At 42.3% G+C, this 24,397-nt stretch overlaps 1 pseudogene across 2 annotated transcripts in view; it reads left to right on the forward strand.

Moving 5' to 3' along the window:
- The first annotated feature begins 75 nt into the window (after positions 1-75).
- LOC144513985 (SPRY domain-containing SOCS box protein 4 pseudogene) overlaps positions 76-24,397 on the forward strand; it is a 37,294-nt pseudogene continuing 12,972 nt past the window's right edge. For both annotated transcript variants that reach the window (XR_013501229.1, XR_013501227.1), the window contains exon 1: positions 76-233. The product of XR_013501229.1 is annotated as an SPRY domain-containing SOCS box protein 4 pseudogene, transcript variant X4 (transcript). The remainder of the gene's footprint in view (positions 234-24,397) is intronic.

Here is a 24,397-nt window from a genome sequence, read left to right on the forward strand (position 1 = left end):
AAAAAAAAAATGACAAGCTCATTTCCATGACAACATGACTAAAGTCTCTGCTAACTGTCTCCTGTCACAGTTAAATATCCGCGACAGACCGGGAAGTTCTGTCGTCCAGCCGCTTGAGCGCTGCGGTCACGACAGGAGATCAGGCTCGTCTCCCTGCCGCCATGTGTGAGCTTTCATCAGACCACTTCACAGCCCTCTGAGCGGAAACCAGACCACCAACACATGCTGTGAAGGTATGCAGCTGCACACACACACACACACACTCTCAGAGACACTCAAAGACACACAAACACACGTGTCAGCACCACTTATAACAGACCACAGTTTGATGAGGTGTGTCACCAGTCTGCAAGGAGTGGAGCCCACTATGTGTGTGTGTGTGTGAGTGTGTGTGAGAGAGAGACAGAGAGAGAGAATTGGTTAGCAGTTAGTAATCATTTAATCACATATTAGCAATCACTGTTCATCAACCAACTCCAGACAGTCACTGCACTGGATGGGCTTATAATGTCATTCAGCAGCTGTGTGTTTATGAATATTTATGTGTGTGTATATGGTGAGCTGCCAGTGGAAGGCGAAAATAATGTATTTATTTATACGTCTTTATGTTTACGTTTGCATGCTTTATATTAGCTGAGAATTGAAATGAATAAACATTCCAGTGTAGCTTGCAGCCTGTCAGAACACCTTCAAAGTGTTTGTGTCCTCAGCGCTGTAAATGACCAGGTTTCAGATTTAGTTGGGACGCTTTTGCCACTATTTCTTTCTATTTTCGAACCTGAGTTGGTGGGTATTTGTTAAGCGAGAGAAGGAGGAGTGGTAGTCATAATGAAAAAGTCAAATACTACTCTCTCTCACACACATAACCATTTAGCTGTCAGTGCAGTTGAAAGGAAATGGCCCTGGAAATTGGCATGTTCTCAGTAGTGGGAAAACAGGCCCTGCAGTGGGCTGTGATTACCACAGTGTGTGGTGTGTAGGAGTCCAGTCACAACTTAATGTGATTCATGCGGACAGTGTTGTTACCAGTGGGCTACCTGCAGTATGTAAAAAAAAAAAAAAAAGAAAAAAAGAAGAAGAATTTAGCATAGTGTTTTTCTTTGGGGTGGAGATGTGTTTATTTTTCATTTTTTTTAATCCGCAGAAAATTCCGCGGGGAATAATATATTATCACTTATATATCATCAGCTTTCAAGATGATGTGGCAAACTTGTTAGCAAACAGTTGCTTATTTGTACATCCAGCAGATACGGAACAACAATACTTGGAGTCGTATTTGTGTCCACCTGACGTATGTAATGGTAATCAGGTTTAGCATGTTCCTGTACTTATCGTATGTTTAGGCCTGAATCATGGCCAAATGCACAATACTTCGAAATGTAGCATATGAAATACCTTATCATGCAATGACAAACCTATTTTGTGACTTTTGTAATGTATTGGGTTGCTTTTTAGATGGAAACTTTTAATAATATTGGCCACTCATTTTAGTTGATCTAACCAGCACATGTTTACCTCCTCATCCTCACTCCTTCCATTTGCTAAAGAAGAGAACTCTCTCTCCATGCCATCTCTTTGTTTGCTTTAGGGACCGAACATACAATTTCCTTGGCTGCTGTTTTGTTGTGGTACTAGCATCGGTTCTAAAGAATTGTCTTCCTCCTGTATTATTAGCTGCAACTTTGTCTTTGTTTTGGATTTCACCACCAGTATTATTTCCAGCATCATCTCATCTTAGAGGAAAGACCTCCAGCGTGTGCACCCAGCTATGCTTTCGACAGCTTTTAAGCACATACACCAAACTCTATTTGATAATAAGTGCACTGGAGCTCTCAGAGAACACTTAGAACAGAAGCACCATGTCATCTCAGTCAGCGCTTTACTACCGGATACTGTGTGTGTCCAAGAGACACAGGGAAAGAGAAAGTGAGAGGAGAGGAGAAAAATACACTTCCACTTGTGGGGGATAACAAGAGATAATGAGAACTCAGTGAGGCAAATGTGTGTGAACGAGCAGAAGAATGAGTTAGAGAATATTTGAATGTGAGAGATAGATAAAAACTAGATATTGCAATAGATGGAAAGGGCATGACATGACAGGGAGAGCATCCCCCACCTTTTAATTTATTCATTCAATCCTTTTTGTTTTTCATTAAGCGAGGATCTGGGTCAGACACTGGAGCGCGTGTGTGTGTGTGTGTGTGTGTGTGTGTGTGTGTGTGTGTGTGTGTGTGTGTAAGAGAGAAGAAGAAAAAAAAAAGATGAGGACAGATGTTTCAATGAAGACTGAAAGAGGCTGTTTGCAGATGAGTGGGCACAAGCAGGATATAAGACAGGTACAGTGTTGTGAAGACAGACTGGCATTCAGAGAGACAGACGTGCGCGCCAGCTGTTTGTCAGCTTCCTTTCCACGGCCCCTGTGGTCGGAAACCAACAGGTGTTTGTTCATTCAAATGACAGATGCAGACAATTTAACCCTGTTTCCACCAAAATGCGTGAGTATTTTTAATTAATTTTTTTAACACTGGTAAACCTGCCGATATACTCCTTGCCCATTGCCAGTAGTCTGTTATTTTTCTAGTGTGTCACTTTCGACATCACAAACACACCGGTTAACTTTTCCTTCTACAGCTTTCCGATACAGTGCACAAAACTGCAAACTCTGCCTGTACATTCACTGGATATATTTGCTAATAAACTTCAACTCTCCTCCGTTCAGAGCGTAAAGAGAGACAGAGAGACGGAGACAGCAGGAGTGCAGATTAGAGCCAAAACAATGAGTCAAATAATCCATTAGTCATTCGTTGCTTAAACTATTAAACCATGTTGATAACCGATATATCGTGTGAGCCAATTTTCAAGCAGAAATATAAGTATTATATAATACTACTAATAATAACAATATAATACTCATTATATAAGTATTTGTTGGTTTCACCTTCTCATATGTGACAGATCTGTTTCTGACAAAACATCCTCAATTGTTCAATTTTTTGCTTAAACAAACCAAAAGGCTGACTCACACAGGACTTTTTGTCTTTATTTGTGGTTAGAGGATCAGTTTCCAATTCAAATGTGCAAAGATAGTTTCAAATATAGTGAGTTGAAGCTCTAAATTGGTATGTTCTGTGTTTGTCAACTGTGCTGCTGATTTCCTTATTAGCTGGATCCACAAACTGGCCAAATCTGACAGACAGGCGTATCCTGTGCAGAAATAGTCCAATATCCCGCCGGTACCTGTAGAGTTTTTTTTTTTTTTTTTATGTGGACGAGAACCTTGCCTGCGTCACATAATCGAAAATTCCTGCCGTAATATATGTCTTTTATAGTGGAGAGTGGCCCCAGGGAAATATTTGGTCCATTCAAAGTGGGAAGGAGGAGAGGGAAAATGACAGGGGGATGGAGCGATGAGGAAAGCAGAAGAGATATGGAAACGATGGAGAAGATAAGAAGCTCATTATTCTGTTCCTATATTTGGCTCTCCATAGCCTCCACTCTTACTCTCACGCGTACAGTGGAGACATCCTCTGTGTAGGCCTACATCCTACCGAACGGGTCGCCTGCACGCCCGTCTGTGTGTGCGCCTCCCCAGTACTTCTGTAGTTGTCATGGCAACATTAGATCTGACATATGAGGGTGTTTTCAGTGAGGTTGATGTATAATGAGCCGAGGTCTTTTGTTTCCAGAAGAAGATATTCATCAGTCTGACCTTTCCCCTCTCCGGAGCAGATAAGCTCTGTGAATGTACGCGACTCTTTCTGCTGCTGCAGTGAGTTTTACTCACTCCTCTTTGTTTGTAACGGCCCTCTTCTCATTGCAGCGAGGCTGGGCTTCATTTGACTTGCCAGCATAAAACTGAAATGCATCCCTTGGTGCTTTTAGTGTTTCAATGTTTACTGAGGCTCCCACCCACCGCTGCTAGTGTTGACTTTTTAGTTTTGCCTGTGGGAGAAGAGAGACGGCGATTTACACACGCACAATAATCCGATTAGTGGCCCTTATCCAGACGCCATATGTGTAACGAACGATTCCATTTCCATTTCCATTTCCATGCATGTAGTGCAGACTGAATAATACTGACCACATTAAACACTCCACAGCTGGAGTATGGGCTGGGTTACACTAGGTGCGGTAAAAAGTAGGGATGTAATGAATCCAGATTTTTGGGGTTCGGCCGAATACTGAATCCAGTGGTTAAGATTCTGCCTAATCCGAAACCGAATACCGAATCCTACTCCCATCCTCAGTCCATTAATACAGTAAACACATTAATGTCCACAGCCTCTAAAATAGTTAAATGTAACAACTTAATGTTGAATTCACATGCTCTTTTCACATCGTAGGAAAGCACATTGCTATTGCCAGATGAGTGACAATTTTCTTTGGCAAATTTTTGCTAACCAGTGTATGATGAAGGCATGTTGGGTGGGTGAAATTAGAAAGCTAACGTTAGCTAACGAGCAGCAGCCGGCCGTTCGGTCGCTCTGCTCCCACGGTAGGGAGAATCATTTGCTGAGAGAACAGCTGACAGCCCGGGAGAGGCACTGTCTGGTTAACACAAGTTTTTAGCTGTGACTGTCCTTCCTTTGCCGTGCCTGGGGTTGCTGCGTTTTGGCTGCTGTCTGTGGATTCCTTCATGCACAGCTCATATTTTTTCAGATGTTTTATAGGCAAATGTTTAACAGCGGCGATGTTGTGTATTGTTTAGGGTCCTTGCCAACACGAGACAAATCGGCATTGCAAATTGAACATGTAGCTCGACTGAAAGTACTGCCAAACAACATTTTTTCTGCTCATGAGTTCCATTTTCACTTTCTCACGGCATTGAACGGTCCACCTACGTAAACACCTTCCCGTAATCAACTGATCCCTCCTCTTGTTCCTACCTTCCGTGTCCACTGCTGTCCGTCCGTCTTTGTGAACAACTGCCAAGTTTTTTGTTTGCTGGAAAGCGGGTTAAAGGGGTGAGATACATATTAAAGAGACTGCTTAAAATTAGGGCTGCACAATATGAGGAAAATATGCGATAACTTTGCTTAATATTGTGATAATGATATTACATGCGATACATAAACAGATACTAAAGTGTGGGTCTATTCAGTTCGGCTGCTTTCAGTATTCTGCTAAAATACAACAAATGCTTGTTGAATTTAAAACAAATGAAACCAACATTGTTTTATTGACCAAATTGACATTTTGAATTGAATCTAAAAGGCACCACTAAAAAAAGAATGAGTTACATTTTAAAGTGCAGTTTTTCTATTTTCTTTCAACTAACACAAAAATCTCTGAGTGTCTTTCGCGATATGTCGCAGCCTTTCGCGATGTGTTTATTGCGCCAGTTGATATTGCAATGACGATTAAAAAAAACTATATATTGTGCAGATGAAAATCAAAAACATTATTAAAGTTATCCTGAGTTTTAGTCCCATGTATCAGTCAAGCTCCCGAAAACACTTGGTCCTACATCTCCCATGGTGCAACTAAATAGCATCTTTCATCTTTGGAACTCCTTGCCCACGTTTGTAATGCAGGCTGTCTGTTAAACATTTGTAGTCTTCGAGCCTAAATGGAGATATCAGGGCTAGGGATCGACCGATACTGGGTTTTCAAGGCCGATACCGATTATTAGTAGTTATAAAACTATTTGGAACCGATAAGCATTTACAGTGAAAATGAAAATCTTTATGTCAAAATTAAGATTTTGGGATGTTACAAACTCCAACACAAAAGTTTGTTTAAATGCTTTAAGCAATTATTTAATTAATTAGAAACTTTCAACTTAATCCACAGTAAGAGAGAGTCAGATAGTGTTGTGGGCGGGACATTTAGTCAGACTCAGTGGTGAGTGAAACCCAAGCAGTGAGACAGACACAGAGCTGTAGCGGAGTATAGAGTGTTGATAGACCTACTCTATCTGTAAAGTGTCTCGAGATAACTCTTGTTATGATTTGATACTAATTAACTATAAACTAACTAAATTGAATTGAAAAATTGAAATTGAAAAAGTAGCACATATTTTAATTAATTAACTTTATCGGTTATCAGGCAAATAAAACGCCGATACAGATAATCTGCAAACTGCCAAAAAACGGCCCGGGCCGATAATCGGTCTATCCCTAATCAGGTCACAAAAAACCATTAACAAGTCCATGGTCGACGGGAAGACAACACAGGGGTTAATATCAGAGCAGTGGTTTGGATGCGAATGCAGAATAAGTGAGAGTAGGACAGACGAGGGAGAGTGTTGGAGAGGTCAGGACAGCGGAGGGCTGCTAATCCCAAAGTAAAGTAGATTACTGTAGCGGCTTGGTGCTCCGTCCCAGCCTGTCTGGAGGAAATGGAGCTGCCATAAACTGCTAAATTGCTGCGGGCTGAGAAACTGCTGGCTGTGCTGCTGTGTTGACCAGAATGCTCGATGCTTGATATCACTCAGCTCCACTCTGAAGTCCTCGACTCTTCTTGAACCCATCTGTCATCTCCTACGTGGCACTTTACCTGCTCTGCAGAGACCTGCTGTCGTACAAGGTCTGTCTGTGTTACTCTAGTCTATACTCTGTGTGTGTGTGTGTGTGTGTGTGTGTGTGTGTGTGTTGTTGCAAAGAGCCCTTGCAGTATTGAACAACTTGTGTTTATGTGGGTTAATGTCTAGCCTGCTCTACCCAATGATCCAACCCAGCCACAAACTATTGAGATTTTAAACATTTCCCTGAATGACTTCCTTTTTTTGTCATGCCCAGATCAACTAACTTTCATTTTTGACAAACACATTTTCTTCTTCTCTCCTTTTGCTTTTGCAAAATATGTCTACATACAATATCCATACACGCAGTGGACAAACTGTGCTTGCAGCTAATCACAATTTAGCATGAAGTGCAACAATACCACGTGTCTCTCTTTATATGTCAATTTTCATTACAAAGTTACAATACAACACAAGGGTTTGGTGCAAAATGGGCTTAAGTTTTTAGCAAAAATGAATAAACTTCAAATAACTTTTTTTTTTTTACAAAAATAGCATGAGAGGTAGTCAAAAAAAGCATAATATAGTAAACCTAAAGACTAAATTGTAAATCTCAGATGAAAGGTGGATTAAACGTGTTAATTGTTCATGTAGTAGACACATTTTCTGAATCTTAAAGGGACCCTATGGCGTTTCTGACCACTAGCAGCCCTAAAATATATTCAAAGGATCAGCATTTGCAAATGTTAGGCCTCAAGGATACATTTGTTTGGGTGAGAAACAGTACATGTAACACAGAAACTTTGTCCGCAGGGTCATTTTTATCCTCATAAAAGTATGAATAGTCATTTGTTCAAAAAAAGATTGTCATTTTTCTCTACTGTAAAAAAAAGTTTTTTTAAGAGCCCCTATTATACTCCGTTTTCAGCGTCATATTTTTACTATTGGGGTCTACTAGAATAGGTTTACATGCTTTGATGTTCGAGTGCCCATTGCTGCCCATCGCCTTCCCAAAAAGCCCAGTCTGCTCTGATTGGTCAGCTGGCCCACTCTGTTGTGATTGGTCAACCAAATTCAAACAAGCCACTGGACGGGTTGTGCTTGCTCTGGCATCATCAATGGGCAGCACGCATGAAAAACTGGGCTGGCTTTCTCAATCAGTGACATCACGAATTGAGGAATTTCAAACAGGAATGTGGACGAAGATTTCAGGCAGTTGAGGAAAAAGTGCTGACTGTGGGACAGAAAGCTCCATTGGGATTGAAGTGTTTTTTTGTACTTTATATTGTACATCGTGTACATTAACACACTAAATAATGGGGACAATCCAAAAAAGCATAATAGGGGCTCTTTAAATCAACCTTAAATGGCTTTCACATTTGTTTGTTGAATGTCCAAATTACTTTTTCGTTTGTGATCTTCACTTGACACATGTTGTGGTTATTTGAGTAGCGCGTGGCCATGAACAATAGTTGGCAGCCTATGGCAGACGAAAGATGCTACAGGCGTTCCGGCTTTGAATTATAGGTACAAACGAGGTTTCATGATAACATAGTTACCCCTGTGGGTCGCCAACACATAAACACGTACGAAATGTCGACTCAGCGAAGGATGTCAGCGACGCTGTCATCACCCGATGACACAACAGTGCATATCACCCCGTGTGACAAGGCTTATAGCAGCACAGCATGACCTGCAGAAAATGATTATGAAACTCGGGGGTTGATGGGAACTTTAAACGCTTCTGTAAAAGACAGATTTTATGACCTACTGCAACACAGTGTCTGAAAGCACAACACCGCAAAGATGAAGGGAAAGGCAGTGAGGAAACTAAACTTGTGTAAGAACAGGAGTCTGTGTGTGTATATATATATATATATATATATATATATATATATATATATATATATTTGTACATTTACTGAGTGCAATCATGACAACTCAGTATCTGTGTCTGGTTTATTGATGACTAACAACCCTGTAATCCAAGTATTTGACCTTTCACTTTTGTGCAGACGTGAATAAAGACGTGTCCATGTGGACTGACCGCTGGATAAGGTGCACTGTGAACAGGAGTTCTGCAGGATTTCAGTTAAAAAAGTTCAAAGTACTCGCTGAACTCATGAACAATTGTGGCAATAGTGCTCAGGTGACTGAATGAATGAGTTATGATCCTAGTGGCCTAGGCTACATGTACTCTACTACGTTTTGGTTTAAAAAAGAACATCTTTTGCTGCGTTTACGCCTCGTGCAAGGTTATTATCGTTTTGCCTTTTTCATTAGTTTTTATTTTTATTTTGTTTTGACTTTTTGTTTTCAAATTCAGTTTAAGTTTTAATTGTTTTAAAGTGGGTTTGCTAGTTTAGTTTATTTTTTATTTTTTGAAAATGCTTAGTTTTAGTTTAGTTTTTATTAGTTTTAGTGTTATTTTTAGTGTTTTTTGTAATATGGGTTATTTGTCAGGGGTAAGATTCAAAAAGGTCAGAAAAAGTATTTGTAACAATAACTCAACAAAAACATTATACAATTTCAGAAATATGTACTCACAATGTATTCAACAATAACACCAGTACATAAAATGTACATATGATGAGTCTACACAAGACACCACAGTATGTGCAAAATGTGTAAGTGACGTGTGTCAGGAAAAAACCTAAATAGTCAACAGACTAAAGAAGACATGAACAGGTCTTTTGAACTTTGGTTTGAGTAAAGTGGCAAACTTTTCGAAGTCAATTGACTCACACAGTTGTGTAGTCATCCCAGTATCAATCTACATATTAACCCACGCTTCCTTCCGCTTTTGGTGTATTTATTAACCAGCAGCTATCGGGGCGCCGGTGAAAGCAGTGTAAAAGTGAAAGTGTTCTCTGTCATGCTGCCTGGCCCTGTCTCCATACATCCACGCCCTGTACCGGAGTTAGCTTCTGTTTCGGGGGAAAGGGGGCTTTGCTTTCTCCTTTTACCTTGTTAAGGTAAGCTAGGTTACGTCTCAAATGTACTTTCAAATTCCTGGGATTTTTCCCTGTAATAAATTGTCCACATATTTTACCACCTTCCACTGCAAGGCACTTGCTTTTATCTGACACAGTCATAATCAAATAGGACTCTGCCGCTTTCTTCCGACTTTCGGTGCCGCCATGATGCCAGGCGAGGGGCACGGACTATGTTGTGTTCAATTTGACATGGAATGTCGGAATTTCCAATCGGAAACTATATGTCTACGGCATAGACTGTATAAAACAGGTCTATGGTCGGAAATATCAACTCTGAAAGATATAACGATATTTGCTCTGTGAAAGACATTGACAAAGACAACAACTAAGGTCATTTACTCGATCATTTTATTTTATTTTGGTTAATTTTGCAAACAGACATTACAGTTTTAGTTATCGTTTTTTTTGTAATGCCTCGTTTTTATTTTTATTTCAGTTTACGACAATGTTTTTTCCCACCTAGTTTTTGTTATTTCGTTCGTTTTCGTTAACGATTATAACCTTGGCCACACTACTCCAGCATTTCAGAGCCCCATAAAACGGAGACATTTGGAAACACTGCTGCCCCCGTTTTGGTTTGAAAACTCCGTGGTTGCTTTGTAGTCTAGGCAGGCATAAATAGAACTTTGGAGACAATGATACACGTCAGTCAGTCTTATCGGTTAGACAGGCTTACATACCTTTCAGTAAGAGTTTCACCTTGTCATGGGTCCAAGGAAATACATCGCTGCTCTTACTTTTCACCATTGTTTCACCATCTTTCTCCAAAGTATTTTCTGTATTTTCAGCTTTTTACATCCATGATATTGAGTGCGAAGTAACGTCGGACAATCTGCTTTCTGTTTATACTGGCACGCGCATGCCTAGTGTGTGTGAATGGTCATTTGATATTCGTTGTCAGACGTGTTAATATGGACGAAAATTAGATCTGCTACCGGAGCTAAAACTCTGGTGTGTGTGTGTATGTTTTTGTCTCAATACGCTGCTTAAAAATGAAAACATAGTAGTGTAGATTAGTGATGCACCGAATCCAGGATTCGGGTTCGGATTCGCCTGAATATTGGGCTTTTTGACAGGGTTCGGTTTCTGCCGAACCTTAGAAATTTTTTCTACCAAACCGAACCCTACACTTGCACTGCGCGCGCTACGCTGGTCGACGTAATGTAGGTGGACCGTTCAATGCAGTAGGCTGGCACCCCCTGCCAAAAGAAGGCGAGGCGACCCAAGCCGAGCCACACGCTCAACCCGCAATGCCAACCTGTCCCGCGGCGGCAAGGAGCCCAAACAACACACAACATCGCCGCTGCCAAAACACCTGCGCATGAAACATCCGAAAGAATACGAGCCACGCATGAAGGAATCCACAGACAGCAGCCAAAACGCAGCAACCCCAGGCACGGCAAAGGAAGGACAGTCACAGCTAAAAACTTGTGGCTGTCAGCCACAGCTGTCAGCTGTTCTCTCGGCAAATGATTCTCCCTACCGTGGGAGCAGAGCGACCGAACGGCCGGCTGCTGCTCGTTAGCTAACGTTAGCTTTCTAATTTCACCCACCCAACATGCCTTCATCATACACTGCTTAGCGAAAATTTGCCAAAGAAAATTGTCACTCATCTGGCGATAGTGACGTGCTTTCCTACGATGTGAAAAGAGCATGTGAATTCAACATTAAGTTGTTACATTGAACTATTTTAGAGGCTGTGGACGTTGTTTACTTCATTAATGTGTTTACTGTGTGAATGGACTGAGGATGGGAGTAGGATTCGGTATTTGGATTCGGCAGAATCTTAACCAGTGGATTCTGTATACGGCCGAACCCCAAAAATCTGGATTCGGTGCATCCCTAGTGTAGATGTAGCCTCATTGTTGATTTTACACTCACGCGCGCACATTAACTCAGGTTTTGCTGTACAGAAATGTGTTTCCATAACACGTGTGTGGTCACAGTTTGTTCATATCTTGAACGACAATATTTAACGACGCTTGACAAGAGATAAAAGTAAATCTGTTAAGCCATTTCAGTGTGATAGTGAAGGATTCAAAGCCCTCTGCTTATCTGTCCAGCAGCGTGTCAACACGTGTGTGTGTGTGTGTGTGTGTGTGTGTGTGTGTGTGTGTGTGTGTGTGTGTAGTAGAGATAATACACCTACATCGTACGATTATCTCTGTCTCTGTCTGATTGTCTGTCTGCCTGACTCTGACCAGCTTTCCTGTTTTGAAATCACGACTCAGATTTCAAATCAATGGTGGATACAGTAGAAAAATGCCATATCCATGTGCAATTGTTATAGTTACCATGTGGGCTGATGTATGAGGTGCAGACACAATGACTAGCAGATGTGTCTGCACTTGGCTGCTGTGAGGAGACAACGCTGGACGTGTGCCTGTGTGGTTTGTGAGATCTCATTTCCTGTAGCATCTTCAGAGTCTTGGGACCTTGAGGTGTAATGAAAGATGAGTAGATTTCACACAGTATGAATTGTTCATGTCATTTTCATACATGTGAATCATGTCGATAATAAAATGTAGTCTGTGGCTCGAGCCACAAAAAAACATTAAGTCTGTAAAAACTGCATATCTAGTAGAGACAGCAGTGTGCTAGATGCAATTTGATGTTGGGGACACATTGTTTTTTTTCCATCCCTGTGGAAAGCTACTGTGTATTGCCTTATGGCAGTAATGTTCTTATTAGGGTTGCACAACTTTTTTTATCAACACGTTCAACAACGTTATTGCATATTGCATAATCGCCTCATATCGTTCAGCCCTAGTTCTTATAAATTCTCATTTAGACCTACTTCTTCAGGTTGGCCAGTAAAAGAGATTTACCAATACTACTTTACTACCACTGATACAGACACTAAGTGTTTTTACTAAACTTTTCAGCTGTACAGTATGTGACCCATTTCTTTTGCCAAACAGCACAAACTTTCTCATTAGCTGGGGAGTCTTTAAGCTAGTGTGTTTTAGCACTAGACCCTAAATGGCAGTGTCAGCGCTGATGTGTCTGTAGCTGTAATGTAATCAGCGCTTTAGAGTGACGATCTTAAATCTGTTGAGATTCTCTGCACATGTTGCCCAGCCCCTGTCTAATTGAAGGATTTGGCCTTTTTAAGACATTTAATCGACAAATGGTGCATCGATGTAATGAGAGTCTGCAATCAGTTTGAATTTGTGGGCTTTTCTCACTCTCTGGGTTGGAGACGGCTACCTATCACAAGCCAATCTGTGTGTGTGTGTGTGTGTGTGTGTGTGTGTGTGTGTTAATGATTTACGGTCTCTGTGGGACTCTGAGAGGAGGACTCGGCACGTGGCAGCGAGGGGTCAGCAGTGACAGACGCAGACCAGCAGATGTTAGAGAAAAGGGAGGGGTGGGCGGAGAAGGGAGGGGCACAGAGGGGGGAGACGAGAGGAAGAAGATTGGCAGTGGAAAACATAGTGGGAGGAGTGGAGAGGGAGGTGCTGGATTGATGGATGGATGGGCAGAGATAGAGGAGATGTGGCGCACTGAGAGAGGGAGGTGAGGGTAGAGATGAAGGGCTGGAGGAAGAGGAAGAGGGTTGAGAAAGAAACCATCAGGCAGCTGTAAAAGAGAAAAGGAGGGACATAAATTCAACTGAAATCAAATTGAAACATCAGTTGTGCACACACTAAGCCAGTGTTGAAAAGAGATATTTTTTTTGAAAATGCTGACTGTAAACAGGAAAACGCAGACACATGATCGTCTTTATTAAGGTGGAGTCTGCCATTCTGGGAAAAGATTGTTGATATTTCAATCAGGAGAGACTTTGTTGACAGGTTAGGATAAGGTTATTCATCGCATGATGCACAAGGTTGAATTGCGATTAGACTCCATCGCTATGTATATTTTATATTAGGGGTAGTGAAGCCATGAGAAGGCAGGAATGTCCCCCTGATGGAGTATAGACACTGGTGGTGGTAAAGGAAGCCTGAAGATCTGGATAGATGTTATGGGAGCGGGGCTTCTGGTGGAGGACCCATGGGTGCTGGGAATGATGATGATTCGAGGTGAATGCATAGACAGTATATAAACTGGACCAACAGATCCCGTTGCTCTGGACGGAGACCAGTGAAGGCCATTAGAAGCACTTTTCCAGTGAGGGCTGAGCGTTACTGCGCAGCCTCCAACGGAGCTCGAAGATGTAGATGTGACGTGAGCAACCTGTCTGAAAGTTGTAAGTCTTCTGGTAGCTGTGCCAAGAGAAATCTCAATCATTCCCAATCTTGCAGAGACGGAGCGTAGGTATATGTAAGGAGATAACATAGGCACAGGTTAATTATTGCTAACTAAAATGCTAGTTAACATTAGTAATTCAACTTAAACAGCGAATCTAAGTCGAAACTGCCTGCGAGCTTCTCCTGTACTATACGGTAATTCCTCTACTATGAGACAGTAAGTCGCGTGGTTATGACACAATCACAATCGTTAGCCTATTTTTACAAAAACGTCTGCTACAGAGCCATAATGTGAGATACAAGGTAATGGAGCCTCTTATACATTGTCGTGTTTCTTTAGAACTAAACAATGGACAAATAGAGTCTTTAAACGCTTCAGATGTAAAGTTATTCGCTGTCAAAGTGGCGCCAAAATGAATGGCAGTCAATGGAATGCTAACGGGAGGTGAGGGCTTGGTAGCCTCAAAATGGCACCATAGGAGCTACGCGGTCCGAGGAGAAGCTTACTCCCTTGGGAGAATGGGGTGAAGGAGGGTTGCTCAATTTGCCTGAAATGACAACGGACAGCGGCAGAGAGGAGAACAGATTTAAAGCGGGGATGCAATGATGTGATTGGCTCATGGAAATCTTGGCAAATTCTGGTTGGTTTAACTGAAGAGTGAACGCCCAGAATCAGCTGATCAGATTAGGAAAGAGAGAAAGGAGAATGAAAGCATTGAAGTCTTCCTGAATGAACTTACGCTGAGCTTCATTTGAACCCAACACCCAAACAAATACACCCTCTCCTGTCAGCACTCCTGTTTTTGTCAGGAAACTTGTTTTTGTCTCTCTCGCTCCCACTGCCTTTCTCTTTATACATCTACGGCTTTTCCCCGGGCCTGTGCACGAGCACCAACGCAGCTGTTGCTGTTTTGCTGAAATGTTGTGGTGTCACTCAGTCCAAGCCTCTTTTGTTTCCCACTTACAGAGCCAGGGCTGTGTGTGAACCTGCTGGAGATATTTTTGCTGAAATGGACAAAACGTGTATTGGATTAGAATCACATACTCCACTTTTAAGTGTTTTAAAATGTTGTGTTTTAATGTTTAAAAGATAAATAGGAGTGTGAACTGTAAACTCTAACAGTGTTTCCTATAGAATTTTGTTCAGCAGCGGCCGGGGGTGTTGAACGTCAAAAAGTATGTTCTTATCTGCTAATGTTAGCTACCGACCTTTACCTTGAAACCATCCAGCAAATAGATGGTACCGTACTGATTTAACGTCACCGTTCATTTTACACACAGTTTAACAACAAAACAAAAGCTGAGTGAACATTACTAGCTACATTTTTCATGTTGGCTTTGAGCAGTATGCACCCCCACTAACCTGGAAAACGGTTTTAAAACAGTAACGTTAATACAGCGTGTCGGAGGAATACACAGTCTCCTGCAGCGGGGAGTCAAAAGCAGAGGGACCTTCACCGCAGCGTTCGCTAACGTTAGCTTCTTGTCTCATCTGGGGTCTGATAAACAGTAAATTCATCAAATTCAGTGTCCACAATGCTATTTTCCAAGAAACTGTAGCTGTCATATTTTACGGGACCCGCTTGAGTGCAGATTTCATGTCACGGCTTTCGTCGCTGTTTGTCACTTTGCCTAAGATTGAGTGACAAGTAATACTCGCCCTGTTGTTTATTTTGTTGCCATGACTTCACGAGTGATGACGTCCTGTCACCATTCCAGTTGCTCACCCTAAAGGCCCGGACACACAGAGTTGATAATCGGCCGCCGGACAGTCTGGCGAGGTCAGTGACTCGAGTCTGTTTGATGTGTTCCGTGCTGTCGTCCGTCCGAGGGGCCGTCGGCCTTCATTTTGGCCGATTTGACATGTATAATCGGCGGGGCGGGCACTGCCGGCAGTCGGACTCAGTGACCCATCTGATTGATGGAGTGCTAACCTGGAAATGGGGAGCAGAATGAGCGTGACTTGAGTCTCTCAAAATCGGATAAAAATATTTTAAACTGACCTTTGTCGATCTGAATGAAGACAGATTCAGCAACTGCATGGCCTATTTCTCACTTCAAATGTTTTCAGAACCACGTTTCGGTGAACTATTTTAGTACAATATGAGCTCGTATTCTGAACAAGCCACCATGACAGTTTGTCTTTGAATTTCCGGAGAAACCAGACCCACGTGATGCGTTCGTCCAATCAGCTGCCAGTTAAAAATGTTGGGCGACAATACAGATTAGCGCCGCCTGCTGTTATGGAGACGTATTACGTCTCGTCGCTTTGGTGTGTTGCGAGGCACTTTTTTGACCAATTTGGGGAGACTGATCAGTCCAACTGCCTTTTCTGCCGACGTTTGGCCGTCGGCTCTGTGTGTCTGGGCCTTAAGGGGAGAGAGAGCAGATGACAGTTCGCTTGAGTTCAGTAGAGCACACAGCTCTGCAGAGTCGTGTAATTACGACTTTATAACTTTTCATAAACAGCTGAAGGAGCAGCAGTGCGCGGTGTACATAACCCTGTTGTGCGTCTGTCATATTTCTGATACCGTGGCGGCAGAAATTTTACCGTGGCGAGACACTGTGTAAAACAACAGTCTGGCGGCGCTAGCGCAAGCAAGGCTTTCAGACGTGTGTGCAGTAGTGAAGACATGGCCTTTATAAAGAGAGAACGGTGTATTGTGCAGAGAGCAAGGGGCAGACATGATACCCAGTGACAGTGTAAGTGAATAGCTAGAAAGAGAGCGAAAACTGCATGTGTGCTGTACAAAGTGTAAGCTGTGACTCACCTAGAGAGCTTTCCTCTAATGAAACAAGACATGGAAAGGTTGTGTTTTAATGGAGGGAGAGAGGGGAAATGAAAGCAGCAGATCGCCGTCTGTCTGTCCCTCCTGCTGCCTCCATTAACCATCATTGATTGTGCAGCCAGGCTTAATTAATGCCTACCTGCTGTACTCAGATGGCCAGCATCTGTATCGATGTGTGTGTGAGGGGGGAAAGGAGTGGAGTGCCTGTGTGTTTCAGTCAGCCTTTCTTTGAGTGTGGTTGTTCTTGTCTTCTCATCTTATGAATGTCCTCACTGGCTGAGAAAGATGAGGACAACCCTCTGATATTAGGACATTGCTCCTTTTAAGGGGCTCTTATAGGGTGAAGACTGGGGTTTGGTGTAAATATTCGATTTAGTATTAGATTTGGATTTGATATGGGCTAAATTAAGGTTAACATGTGTTTATGGTTAGGATTGAAATAGTCTCACATTGCCAGCCCTATCTCCACAGCGCTATGGAGTAAGCTCTGGCTACACCACACATTCATTCTGGGATAGGAGAAAAAAACGCCCTGGGTTGTTTGCATGTCTCTAAGCTCCGGACACAGCGACGGTGACTCTGCAAAATAGTCTCGGGGAGAAACTTGTTTTGATGGAAGATTTGCAAAACGCCACATACAATATTAAAGTGCTCATATTATGCTTATTTTCAGGTTCATAATTGTATTTAGAGGTTATCAGAATAGGTTTACAAAGTTTAATTTTCAAAAAACACCATATGTTTGTTGTACTACACATTGCTGCAGCTCCTCTTTTCACCCTGCGGTCAAGCTAGGGCTGGGCGATATGGAGAAAATCAGGTATCACGATATTCTTGACCAAATACATCGATATCGATATTGTAGGGCTGACACTTGGTACTTTCACAAAATATTTTAGATAAATAATCATCAAAAATGTGGTCAACAGTTTCAAGTGAAATTAGAGAGATTTTTTTCCAGCTATATACTGACGGTGTTTACATGCATGCACGAAAGTACTGTGATGTTAAAATAAATCTGCAAATTGTTCAAATGATAATCACTCAGTATGTGCTTGGTATTATCAATTCAGATGTTATTGTATATCACGTCTCGATATATGATTTCATCCCGATATGTTTCAACATTTTTATCTTTTTTTAACTGAGCGTTAGATGAGAAGATCGATATCACACTCATGTTTGTAGGCTAGATATGAATCTACAGTCGGGTGACGACTAGCCTTTCAATGCTTAAAGACTGGAAACAAGGAACAGCTTAAAGTGTCAAAAGAACATGTTGTGGTTTTACGATGGGTTATGGGAGGGACTATTTCTTGGCCGGGTGCAGTGACTTCCTTGAATCTCCGATGTGCCTAGCAACCTCACGGTGACGACAAGACTGGCCAAGAAATAGTCCAGCACATACAGTAACCTCCAATGAAAACACAAATGGTAAATGATCTTCTTACCTAACTCAATACAATGAATATGCATTGTACTATCCAACTATTCCTTTACATTGTAAGCAGTTTTAGATGAGAATAGAGAATTAGGGTCCTCACAAATACAAAAATATAAATGTTTGAGTGTATTTAAGTCCATGTGTGAAGACAACAGCTGATCGTTTGATCACAAAATCCGCCTGTGTGTCCTTCATTATCCCTCTTTCTCTATTACCTCGTCCAAACTGGCCGTGCTCCTGTCGTTTATTCTCGGCCATCTGTACACAGTAATCCTACCATCTACTGTTTCTTTATTTTTCACACTCCTCCCCTTTTCCCTCCCTCTAACTGTCCTCACCGTTCACCCCGAGGCTGCACATTTAAGACCCCTGTTCATCCCACTGCCTTTCTTCTGTACTGCTCTTCTCCCCTTCCATCCATCCCTCCTTCCATCTATCTATCCCTCCCTCTCTGTCGATCCTTCTCCCTTGGGCCATGTGGACAGTTGGATGGCTTTGTGTTTGACACTTGTGTTGGCAGGAGGCAGCGTATACACACACACACACACACACACACACACACACACACACACACACATACAGAAATGCACATGCACACACACACTTCCAGTTTCTGTTGTCATTAAGCTGCTCAGCTGTGAGCCCCCTAGCCTAATTCTGTGTGTGTGGGTTGAGGACAGGGCCCCCATTGTCCTCCAGATTAACTCACACACACACACACACACACACACACACACACACACACACACACACACACACACACACACACACACACACACACACACACACACACACACACACACACACACACACACACACACACACACACAAAAACTCTCCCCAGACCCCATGGGGTCCCTTAAGTGTGAATGTGCCCTGAGGCAGAAAATCAGGGGGCAATTTACGGCAGGGTCCAGCAGAGAAGATGGGGGATGTACCGCAGTCTCAATCCTCCGTTTGAAGCTTTAATGTCAAACTGTATCTCTCTGTTCAGCCCTGGCATTAACATCAGTCCAAGTGGATAGCTGTAGAAGTACTGGTGTGACTGCACCCAAGATGCATTGATGACGCATTGAGATCCGATCGCTCAGACCACATTCGGAGCTGGTCTGGACCACATATGGCCACATTCTTATAGCAGTGTGTACACGAGTGTATCCTGGGCCACATTGAAGGACCACTTCTGAACTGACATACTACATAACTACAAAAAGGTATTTCTCATGTCACAGAAACCACTGAGAGTGAATCATGCGTTTCGGATGGTATTATCATACTGTCAGTGATGTGTCGTTATTTTTGTTCTGGTGCTCTGCCCAGACCTGGCCCCTGGCAGCCTGAAGCTCTCGGCAGCACGGAGGCCACCGGCAGACAATCACCTTATTATTACGTTCATAAAATGTATCCGAAAATCTGAACATATCACACACATACCGCCGACGGGTGGAGAAAAGTATGCCCTTCAGCACACAGACAAAGACTGTAGGCAGCGCTTTTTCATTAGTCATTAATGTATGATTTATGTGAGAGTAACAACTGAAATTTAGACACACACAGCAATAACACATTAACACAAACATTTTTTTAAGGGAAATATGTTGGCTATCTGTATGCAAACTGAATGATGTAACTGTGTTTATTTGCAAATAGAGCAGGGAAGTGAGATCTGACGTGGTCACTTAAAGGAGAATTCCGGCCGATTTTTACCTGAATCTTGATCGCTATATATCTCCGAGAACTGTCAATAGGAAAAAAAACTAGCAAAATCGGTACTAGCAAACTGGAGTTGCTGCAGCTACGCTCCCAGTTAGCCAAAATGCCAGTTATCGGGGCATCTTATACAGACTGCCTTTGTGCCTCTTAACAGACACAAATGCAATTACAATGTCTGTGCAACATAAACAGGGCCCCAAAGAAACTGTTTAAATTCAAAGTTTGTACTGTCACCTACCGGCGTTGGTGAGTTAGCCGGGCTAACAGGCCCGACCGGCATCCACGCTTCTGCTTTCTCTCCCGTTGCCGCCTTCGTCGCCTGCCGCTGCCGACAACAATCCACGGAGCACCGGTGGTCTGGCTATGTCCTCCAGAGGACAGGTCATGCCTTCGCGAAGAAAACTTGAAGTTTATTTCCCCTTCAAAAATAGGTAATTGAGCACTGTAGTGGTTATGACCATATCAGTGACTATGTAACTACATGGAAACAGTCCAAATGATGCATGTGGCTTGCACAGTAATAGCGTTACTGAAGGCTAGCTGTGGTCTCGCGCTGAAGTCCCATTGGAATTCAGTTGTTGAAAACGCATCTTGTTGTCACGTAAGGGCCCTTGTTCATGTTGCACAGACATTTTAATTGCATTTGTGTCTGTTAAGAGGCACAAAGGTACTCTTTATAAGATGCCCGACAACTGGCATTTTAGCTAACTCCAACTCCAGTTTGCTAGCACCGATTTTGCTCGTTTTTTTTCCTATCGACAGTTCTCTGAGATATATCGCGATCAAGATTCAGGTAAAAATCAGCCGGAATTCTCCTTTAAGATGCACGTGGAGATACATTTTGCTGCCAGGTGTTAACTGATGTATTTAGAGCTGTCCACTTGTGATGGGATTCCTCAGGATGCACGTTAATGCTAGCTCTATTTGGTTTCTTATTCTGGATGATAGAAGTGAGGTTGAATTCCTTTTATTAGGAATATACAGGAATTGGTTTTAGCATATTTTGTTTTTTTGCAGGAGTGTACTGACAATTCACATAGTGATATACATGGACACTGACACTGCAGAAAACAAAAATCCCCTGTAAACTAGACGTTTTTCTACACACTTACAGAAAACCTCCCTCCTTCTGAATTTCTCTGCATACACAGGCTGTAAGCTACAACAAATTTATCAGACTCAAAACAAAGTTAGATCTGAGATTTATAATGAACCAAATTCTTTTTAGTTCAAACAAGAAAATAAATTGAGGACTGTGATTAACACACAATGTTAATTTATCAGGGAACCTCAAAGGAACCTAACATACAGAATGTTATTGCTGTGATCACTTTTGGTGATCACTGGTTTGAAGCAAAGCCTTTCGAAACTAAAACCCGGAAAAGCCTCTAATCCAACAGAATTAGGGGGCTGAGTTTGTTTGTACTTTATATGCAAATTAAACTGTAAATAAGCAGCAGTAAAATAATAAGCTGAGCCCTCATAAGCTCTTAAATGTAACCTGTCTATGAGCACACTGTCTTTGAAGCTTTACTATCAGTGAGGCATCGCCAGGTCCGGCCTCTTGGTGAAATTTCAAATCCAAACTACCACAATCCTCTTTTAGGACTGGGAAGGAACAACACTTAATTGGCCTTTTTCTGAAAGAATTGACGGTTGGATTTCTGCAGCAAACAGGATTACATATATAGAAGTGATAGGATTACAGCAATTAGGCTACATAAACAACCAAGAATTGAAACTTATTTCATGTGCCTGAAAATACAAACAGTTTTTCACACTTGGCAGTAGTGTTAACAGACTTCTGTGGTTATCTATTGCAAACCCCACTCCCACCCCCACCCGTTTTGGGTCCCTTTTCCTCTCGGAGGTCGGCCTCTCTTCTCACCCATCTACTTAGAAGTCTCATTCACGCACCTGCATACCAGAACAGGGAGAGAAACATAAAAAAAGAAAGAAAATAAATATAAAGGGAGAAATCAACTTCAGATAACATGAGCTTAAGTAAAACATATTATATAAATAAAGGAGAAGGAGGAGTTCAGCTCAGTTATTTTGTTGTTGATTTCTTTAATAATAGCCAGGGTGTCAGTGTGTTCTAAAAAGGGTTGCCAGGTTTTATGGAAGGTCTTCAGGGGGCAAATCCTTATTTTACTGGGGAAATCATCAGTGCAATATTTTCCCAAACCATAGAACCTGAACTTGGTTTCACAGCAGCATGACTTTAGTGGAAACAGAGCCTCAGTGTCTTTTCCAGATTTCTAACCTAGCTTCAAAGCCCCTTCCTCCGTACCTGTGTGTATTATGTTAAGCCTACAGTGACTCCTTACATTCAAAACCATTGACCTACATCGGTTGGTATCTAGAATAACGGCGAGTCAGTTAGGAGGTTGAGGTTGGTGTGTGTGCACATTAATGAATTCCATGTGTGTGCAGGGCAAAGGTAATGCGTTTAACCCATATGTCTGCTTCAGGTGATCCATGGCCGCCAGTCTGTGTTTGTGCAGCTCCGCACATTTCCTCTTTTCCAACTGTGTTTGAATGAGGCCAATTGACTGGCTTTGACGTGGACACACTTTGTGTGTGTGTCTTCCTTTATGTGTGGTCCTTAGCATAACTCAGACGAGTGACTTGCCACTAAAATGGTCAGTTCGTCTTAAGTGAACCTGGTCTGATGTTGTCGCTACTTTAGTCAGCAGGTGGCAAGCAAGACACAGGACGCTGACTTGGGTCTTGAGGACTTGTAGCATTTATTCACCGACAAGTAGCCTACACTGTACACACACTGCACTCCTAAGTTCACAGCTATATCATTACTGCTAACTTCATACTCATGCCACACACACATACTCAGGACACAAACTACACACAGTTTTTCCTAATAGGAATTCGCTACTTATATAACACATTTGAGTTTGAAAAACATCTTAAAAATCCCCAGTCATTTTAGGCTCGGTGGGATGCTGGAAACTAAAGCAGAGACCCTGCTTTAAAGGAAAAGTTCAACATATTGGGGAATTTGCTCTGCATGAAATAATGCGGCCTGTGAAATAACACAGGATTGCGCATCCAGGACTTCCTGGATTATATCTCAACGCTACCTGAAGCAACACGCCCCCACAGACCGCCACCAACGCATGGCTGATTTTGGTATGAAGGCTCGCTAAGGCTACAGCCAGCAGCTGGTTAGCTTAGCTTAGCACAAGGACTGGAAACAGCTAGCCAGGCACTGTCTGCCTACTAGTGCCCCTTAAGCTCACCAATAAACACAATAAATCTTGTTAGTTTAATCAATACAAACGGTGAAAGTGAATAAGCATATTTCCCAACATGTTATACTATTTTTTTAAACATGTGATGTGCATTTGTGTGCGTGTGTGTGTGTGTGTGTGTGTGTACGTGTGTGTACCTGTGTGTTGGTTTTCACCAGCTCCTAATTAAATGCTTCCTCTTATTGTAAATTGTAGATGTCTGAGAGCTGTCTGTCTCTCGTACTGCATGTTACTTTTAAATGCCTCTGCAGACATGTGATGTAATGATATAGTGGGAGAGGTGGTGCTGTGGGGGGGTTTGGTTCCCTGGTGGTTGCTGCAGGCCTGGGAAAAGGAAGTCCGTACAGGAAGTGAGCTGGCTGGGCCTCCGTCCTGCATGACTGCAAACACTGTAATCTTCACTGCTGTATGTGTATGGAAAAAGTTAAGTATCCACATGCTTGTACACACTAGGGCTGTCCCGAATAACACTTTCGGGGCTTTGAAGCTTTGGTGGGAAGTATTTGAATATATTCAAAGCTTCAACGTGTGGGAGTCAGTCAGTCTACATATGGTCTTGAATTGCCAGACCTATCTCCACAGCACTATGGAGTAGTACACTGTGGTGTAGCCGTGGAGTCTGGCTACACCACAGCGCTCTGGGTTGTTTGCAACGACGGTGGCTCTGCAAAATAGTCTCTGGAAGGAACTTCTTATGATGGAACATTTTCACCACGCAAAAGCAAACCCCACATACAATATTAAATTAAGTTAACAATACAGTAACGTGAGCTATTTAAATTAGCTAGATACATGGTTAAACATAATTTGCTCTTACCACTGTATCACTGTGTTTACTTCGTCCAAAACGTCCCAGTTAGAGAGTAAAATGCCGTAAACATATTCTTTGTAAATCTTTACAATTATTCCCCGAAAGAACCAAGCAGGACTGCCTTGTTGCACAATCCAAATTCTCTTCAAAACGTGCCATTTTTAGCGTGTAGCTAGGTTGTTGTTAGCAAATGGATTTTGAGAATGGCGTCATACAGAGAGTGGAAGCAGAGGGGCAAAGCCTGATGTCAGGCCTTATCCTGGAAATGTGCCTCCATTGATCCAGACTAGTCTACAGACTTTTGCAGGCGGGTGAGGGAGGATTTCTTCTGTTGATTTCTTCCCATGGTGCCGACATGAAAAGTATTTTAGTTTAGTTAACTTCCTCTGTCTGTCAGTCAGCCTGGCAGGCAGGTTAGCCAGCTGTTGTGCGTGCTGCTGCTGCAGACAGACGGCAGTGACGTTTACGGAAAAGAGAGACGATATGTATATGTATATACATCAAATCAATTATACATATGAAAAAATATACATATAATTTTAAAGGCCTGGCAATCGTACTTCAGTCGTACTTCAATCAAGGCTAAGCTTATACTTACAGTTACTTACAGCTTTTTCATCGCATAATTTAAAATTGTTCCAGGCACTTTTCCAGACTTTTTCATCTTGCATGCCGATAGTTGCAGCTGAGTTGCTAGCCCTCACGTGGTGAAA

Source organism: Sander vitreus, unplaced genomic scaffold (assembly GCF_031162955.1).
Source record: "Sander vitreus isolate 19-12246 unplaced genomic scaffold, sanVit1 ctg399_0, whole genome shotgun sequence".
In the NCBI taxonomy this organism is placed as follows: domain Eukaryota; kingdom Metazoa; phylum Chordata; class Actinopteri; order Perciformes; family Percidae; genus Sander; species Sander vitreus.